The sequence below is a fragment of the Phyllostomus hastatus genome, unplaced genomic scaffold (assembly GCF_019186645.2).
Source record: "Phyllostomus hastatus isolate PE091 unplaced genomic scaffold, TTU_PhHast_1.1 phas_scaffold_28, whole genome shotgun sequence".
NCBI classification, from domain to species: Eukaryota; Metazoa; Chordata; class Mammalia; order Chiroptera; family Phyllostomidae; genus Phyllostomus; species Phyllostomus hastatus.
Genome location: NW_025334022.1, coordinates 11,319,185 through 11,326,249, shown reverse-complemented (window position 1 = coordinate 11,326,249; position 7,065 = coordinate 11,319,185). Strand labels below are relative to the sequence as shown.

At 40.2% G+C, this 7,065-nt stretch overlaps 1 pseudogene; it reads right to left on the bottom strand.

Moving 5' to 3' along the window:
- Window positions 1-3,752: 3,752 nt before the first annotated feature.
- LOC123805211 lies at window positions 3,753-4,345 on the bottom strand (annotated as a pseudogene).
- Window positions 4,346-7,065: the final 2,720 nt, after the last annotated feature.

Genomic DNA, 7,065 nt, shown 5'->3' with positions numbered 1-7,065 from the left:
ACTTCATATCCACTAAGATGGTTACAATAGAAAGTACACACAATGGCAAGTGTTGGTGTGGATGTGAAGAAATCGGAAACTTTGTATACTACTGATGGAATTGTCAAATGCCACAGCTGCTTTTAAAATCAATTTTGCAGTTCATCAAAAAGTAAAACAGAGTTACTATATGACCCAGCAATGCCACTCTTAGGTATCCAATAAAATTAAAACATATTTAGATACAAAAGTTTATACTGTTGTATTTTTTATATGTATGGTCTGTCCAGAAGGTATCCAGCCATATAATATGAAAAGTAGAGACATTTATCAAAGAAGATACAAGATCCAAGAAACACTGTACATAGAACAATGATGCCTCAGACTCCTTAAAAGCAGGCACCTTGGGACCTCAAACAGTTCTCCCAATTGCCATCAGCTGCTCCATCCTATTTTCCTGAATCTCATTGATGGTATAAAATCTCTTACCTTTCAAAGATGACTTTAATTTTGGGAAAGGCCAGAAGTCTCAGGGCACAAAATCTGGGCTATAGAGGAGCTGAGTCACCTGAGTGATTTGATGTTTTGCCAAAAAACTCTGCCTGAGACATGATGCATGAATGGGCACATTGTCTTGATGAAGCTGCCAATCACCAGTTGCCCATAGCTGTGGCCTTCTGAATTATCCAAATAGTTTCTGTGGTGGAATGTTCAAGCTTAACACAAAATTTGATGCAGATTCATTGCTTTACTCAACTCAGTATACGTATACTCAGTATACATATACTCAGTATACGTATACTGAGTTGAGTAGAATGGGCAGACATGCTCATTCAACAGTGTCTACTGCCCCCACTGACTAGTACAGTGAAGTTGTCATTGTTCAGCCATGAGCATTCCAATCCACTCTCCTTGCTGCCAGGTTACATCACTGTTGCGCAAACCGTTCTTAATATGTTTACAATGGTTGGATTTTTTCTGGACAAACTCTTATATATATTATATATATTATGAAATAATATATATTAAGAAAATTTTTATTTTTCTTATATCTGTATGAGGCAATGAGTGTGAATTAAACTTATTGTGGTAATCATTTCACAGTATATGTAAGTCCAATCATGTGCTATATACCTTAAACTTATACAGGATGTATGTCAATTACATCTCAGTAAAACTGGAAACAAAATGTTGCTTGAAAAGAAGAAAAAAATTGAAAACATTTTCTTCCCTTTTTCCAACAGAAATTATTAATATCAAATACTACACATTTGTGTTTTCTTTAAACCAGACATAAAACAAATAAATTTAAAATACATCTTCATTAGCATGCTCTGAGGTTATCTACCTCAGTAGACAAGGCAAAACTATCATTTCTGTACTTGTAAATTTTATGCTTTGATTTAACAGTTTGCTTTAAAAGGCAAAAGTAAAAAATGTACATGAATGTTCAATACTGATACATGCTACAACATGGATAAACCTTGAAAACATTATGCTATATGAAAGAAGTCAGATACAAGAGGCCATATATTATATAATTCCTTTTATATGAAATATCTAGAATAAGCAAATCCATAGAGAGAGAAAATAGATAAGTGTTTGCCAGATGCTAGGGGGAAGAAGGAATGAAAACACCAGTATATGCTAATGGGCATGGAGTTTCTTTATAGGATTATGAAAGTGCCCTGGAACTAGTTAACTGTGATGGTTTCAGAACTCTGTTAATATACTAAAAACCACTGAGTTGTACACTTTGAAGGTATATAATTTTGAGGGTGAATTTTGTGGTATGTGACTTACACTTTGATGAGGCTATTTAAAAAAGAAATAGTAGCCTAAGCTTATGATTCAGAGATACAGAGGTAAATACCAGAAGTAACTCAAAACATTTAATTGTAGTTGTCTCTAGAGTGGGAATGTGGAATGGCAAGGCAGACCACAGTTTCTCTTTTTCTTTTTCTTTTGATTTTATTTATTTTATTTTTAGAGAGAGGGGAATAACAGGAAAAAGAGGGAGAGAAACATCGATGTGTGAGAGAATGCTTATCCCACGTATTACAACTGGTGACCAGGTCTGAAACCCAGGAATGTGTCCTGACCAGGAATCAAACTAGAGACCTTTCACCTTGTGGAATGATACTCAACCAACTGAGCCACAGAGATCAGGTCCAGACCACAGTTTTTAATAATAAATTCATTTGCACAATTGGATTTTAAATTTTGTACATGTATTCATTTGATAAAATCTAAAATGAGCTAGGAACAAAGGACACACACAGACATTGTGAGTACAGGTAAAAAGAGGTTCTGATACACTGGATCTGATGTGGAAGCCAGGAATCTGCATTTTCAAGGTAGGTGATTTGGGTGTAGGTAATATGCTATTAGTTAGAAAACTTCAAGAAATACCATAACATCCAATGTTAAAATTATTTAGGAATAAATTTTGATACAATCTCCTGCTGTGTTCCTTTTGGAGTGGCAAGATTCAGTTGCTAAAGAATGACATGCTTAAAGCTATATATTCAATCAGGCCAAGAACTGGGCCAAGAATTTAGACCTTCTGATTCCATTATTAATGTATTGATTTTTAAGCTTCTACTATGTGTAGTGGCTACTCAGATGAGTAAGATCAATTCTTTGCTTTGAAAAGGGCACAAGTGTAGTGGGATAATTATAATGCCTGAAAAATATATTAATTAAGAGTTTACAAAGCATTTTTTCACATTTAGTGTCAAGATTAATAAAACTATAACATGAAAAGAAGGGCCTTCTTCACAGTTTAGTAGAGAACATAGTGGAGCTTCAACTCACCAGAGACTCCAAGGAAATCAAAGGGGCTTTGTTACCTTGAGTATTCCATCCCACTATGAACAATGGGGCCCTTAGGAGGGTGCAGGGCCCATGAGAAGAGGCAGAGTGCCAACCAGACATGGAATTGCTCCAGAGACAATGGTACCCACGTCTCAGCTCTCTAGACTTATTCCCACGCAAAGTTGGAATCTCCCTCACCCTCTTCCAAACGTCTTACAGTGTTCTGGTCCTGCTAGTGCAGGGAAGAGGTAGGAGCCAGCCCAACACAGCTCACATACTCAGTATCTCAACTGATCTCCACAGCCCTGGAAGGCAAGTTTTATCCCCATTTCACAAATGACAAGAGTGTCCCTTACAGCAATGGATCCATAACTGCCTGGTTGATTCCTCCAGCTTTGAATTCCAGAGATAATGTGAGATTTATGCATAATTTCACATCCTGACAACAGGAATTTGAAGTGTCTCCACTACCTTCATAAACTCACTGAACAGTTATTTTGATTGCTTGGTATTTATTTCCCTATTTTATAAAATCTTTTAGTATTATTCATTTTATGACAAAAATAATGTGTTTTTTATGGAAAAATATGCAGATGAAAGTATAATTTCCTCCACTATCTTTTGCTCTACTGTTCCATAGTTTTCCCTGCACATGAATGTATTATGTACCATTGTTTTTCAAAAAATGGGCTGATGCTGTATATGCAGTTCTGAAAACTGTTTATTATTATTTTTACAAAGTGCCATAAACACCTCTTCCATGCACATGGGTGAAAATCCCCTACTGAAACTGAGAGCACTGTATAGTTGGATCAAAAGGCTGCTGGTAACAAGGGTAACACCTAAAGCAAAGTATCAGCTTAAGGTAGAGCACATCGCCTGGCAAATGACCACCAGGAAAACAGGGGTGGAATATTCTAATCAGAAGGAAGATTTAAAGGCCAAACACATTAAACCTATGGAACATCTTCTAAGTATTTCTGGCCCCCAGGTCCCCACCCTCACTCCTGACACCACTTTGGTCCCTTGGGACAAATGGATCCTGTGCATCTCTTTGTGTCTGATGAAGACCACTTGATTTCTGTTTTTTCCTTAGCTCTTTCTGAGTCCTTGACACATTTCCACATTCTCTTATCATCTCCTCGTTGCCCAGGTGTCTTTTCTGTAAGTCCTCCTGATAGTCCTTGGGAGAATCACCTGTTCCCCTGTCCTTTTTTTGTTTGTTTGTTTTTTGCTTTGCTTTCTGGGGCACACAATCTTAAGCCTGGCACTTTTCAATAGTCCGTGGATGGCTCTCTGGCTTGGCCTGGGGTTCTGGCTTATCCTCACCGTGTGGTTTTCCCTCACTTTCAGACTTACCCTGCTTTTCTTATTTCCCTTCATCTTCTGGCTATCCCTCATCCTAGCGCTTCCCCTTGTGCCTTGGCTTCACCTCCACCTCTGGCTTTTCTTTCTCATCTGAGTTTCCTTCATATTCTGTATGTACTTCATCTTCTGGCTTTCCCTCATTTTCCAGCTTTCCTTCATTTTTGTTGTAGAGTTTTTCCATGTTGAGATGTCCCCTCCCTTACCTGTACTAGGAGGCAAAGAAGAGACAAAGGAGACTGAAGACTCAGGTGATAGAATATAGGTCCTGATAGTACTTGTCTTTATGATGTAGGGTTTTCCTCACCTGATCCCAAATTCCAGGTGCACTCCCACCTGTATGTATTTTTTCTTTCCTTCCTACTTTACACATGTTTTCATAAGCGAACCCTGAAGAAACTTCTACAGGTGCTTCTCTCTGCATTTAAGTGGAGTGCACTGAGAAGTGTGTAGGAATGGATGTGTCCCTATACTTTGCTCTGGCCTTGACTATACCCATAATGATTTTAACTGGGTAGCCCCAACTTATACTGACCTGCAAGTATCCTGGCTCATTTCTTTTTCCCTTGCCTGCAATTGTAAGGCTTATAGAATGACAGAGACAACAGCAATGATCGTTTCTCAGAATTCAGGGTTACTCCTTAAGAAGCTTCACAGATGCCACATTGCTATCTCTCACTTCCTTGTTCTCCCCCACTATCCTCACCAACCATAAAGCAACACCTTCCCTTAGGGTCCTACAGAGTTCATGTATTCTGAGACCAATGGGAAAGCTTGGAGGAAGGGTGGCATGGAGTAGCTTCCCCAACTTCTGCTCAGGCTTAAGTCACCTCCACTGACCTGCAGTGATCCTATAGGTCTTTCCTTTTCTTGTCTGAATTGGTGTTTACAACCACAGATGTGTAGAGAGATAGAAGACAATTGGTGAATGAGGGATTGAAAAGCAAATAACTGTCAACAGAGACACCGACACTTTTTGGACTTAGTGGTCAAAACTTTCCCAACTGCTGCCACCCGTTTTCCTTTTTCCTTGCACCTCTAATCCCCCTCTGAAGTCCCTCCTTAACATCCTCCATTTGTCTACCACTGCAAAATGGCAGAGAAAAATGGTTTCAAAGTGTTTCTATGTTTCTGAATCTTCCTCCTAAAGTTCTATCTCACTTTTTCTTGCACTGAAATGAATGATGTTCAGGACAGTGGTGTTCAGAAGGCATCTGCTGTGCTCATCATGTTTCTGCCTTCAAAACTACTTACCCGAGATGCCCAGATAGCACAAAGCCCATCAATCACTTCTCTGAAAATAGGGCAGGACAGCAATATCCAGAGCATTCCTGCCACCCTCTCCTTCTTCACATACACAGAAATACCACATTTTCCTACAACGCAAGAGACAAATTATTTCCAAACTCAGTAAAATAGTTGATCTATATTGCCTCCTTTCAGCCCTCTCTAGTTCAGAAGCCACTTCTCTGTAACAGGAAGCTTGTCTCCTGACTGAACCTCTGTCACTGTCCTTGGCAGCACCACCCCAAACCCAGCCTCCCACACACCTATCCCCAACCCACCCCTCCTGCAGCCCACAATTTCCAGCTCCAAGGTGAGTAAGAGACACAGAGGGCACAGTCTTGACCTTTTTAGAGTCTGTCCCAATCCCCATCCTGAGACCTCAGGCTGTGCCTCCTCCAGCTGCTCCACTGGGATCAGTCCATTTTCTCAGTATCTTCCCCTGCACTATCCCTCCACCAGATGTATCCCTATAACCTACCTCCCAGGAGATTCTAACTGGTATCTATTCTCAGACCCTGGCCCCTTTCAATCTCCTCCCACCAAGCCCTTCATTTCTTGCACCAAAAGAAGGGTATCAGGGAAAGGGTAGAGAGAATTCTGTTCTGGATTTGCTCTGATGTTTGCCCTCTGCAACCTCCACCTCAGGGGTTCATAGGTGGCAGCAGATTCATAGCCTTCCAGGGGAGATGGCTCCTTCTCTGACATGTCTTTCTGCCATAAGCCTGCACTTATCCAGAGAAATGAGATGATACCCAGACATCTCCCCCAACACTCACTCAATTCTTTGCACCAGAATGAATGAGGGTGAGAAGGAGGTGACATCTGGAAAGCAGACCAGATTCTCCAGCCTGTATCTGTTACCATCAGTAACCCAAGGTCCCCCCTACCTTGTACCCACCTGCAGGGTTATAGGGAAGTTGGGCCCTCTGTCCCCCAGTTTGAAATATCTCTTCCTTCACAAAAATAGGGAACTGGTACCTGGCAGAGAGGCACTACTGCACGCATTGGCTCCTGATCACGTGAAAGAAACATCACCAGTAGGCTCAGGTCCCTTATTCTCCTCCTACTGTTAGAAAGTGTGTCCAGAGCCAACCCATGTCTTTCTTACACTAGCCCCCTTGCCCTTGTCCCACTTCTGTCTCCTCCCCTCACAGCTTAAGGACCTCTCACTCATTTTATCCTTTGCTAACCCCAGAGGTCAACTGTGACCCCTTCTCCCTGTTATATGTGTCCTGTTTTATCAAGGAAAGGCTGCATCTTCTCCTAGGGCAACAGGACTTCACTACATTTGAAGAATTTTTTCTTTCTCTTCTTTGGTCTTGGAGCACTCATGCCTTGAATCTACTTCTCCACTCAGCCATGGGTGCTCATTCTTCCCGTCCTCTGGACCTTCACATAATAGATAGAAGTTTTATCAGATAAGGAAGCAGGTAGTTGAAATATTTTATTTTCTTCTATTTTTTTCAGTTTTATTTAATTTACTACCCTCATCATGGGCTACTCTTATAAGAAAAACATTAAATAAAACTTTTTATTTGGAGAAAAAAACATGTTTAAGATAGAAATAAAAAACCACAACATTCCAAAATTCTGAGATCAAGTTAAATTAATAACATT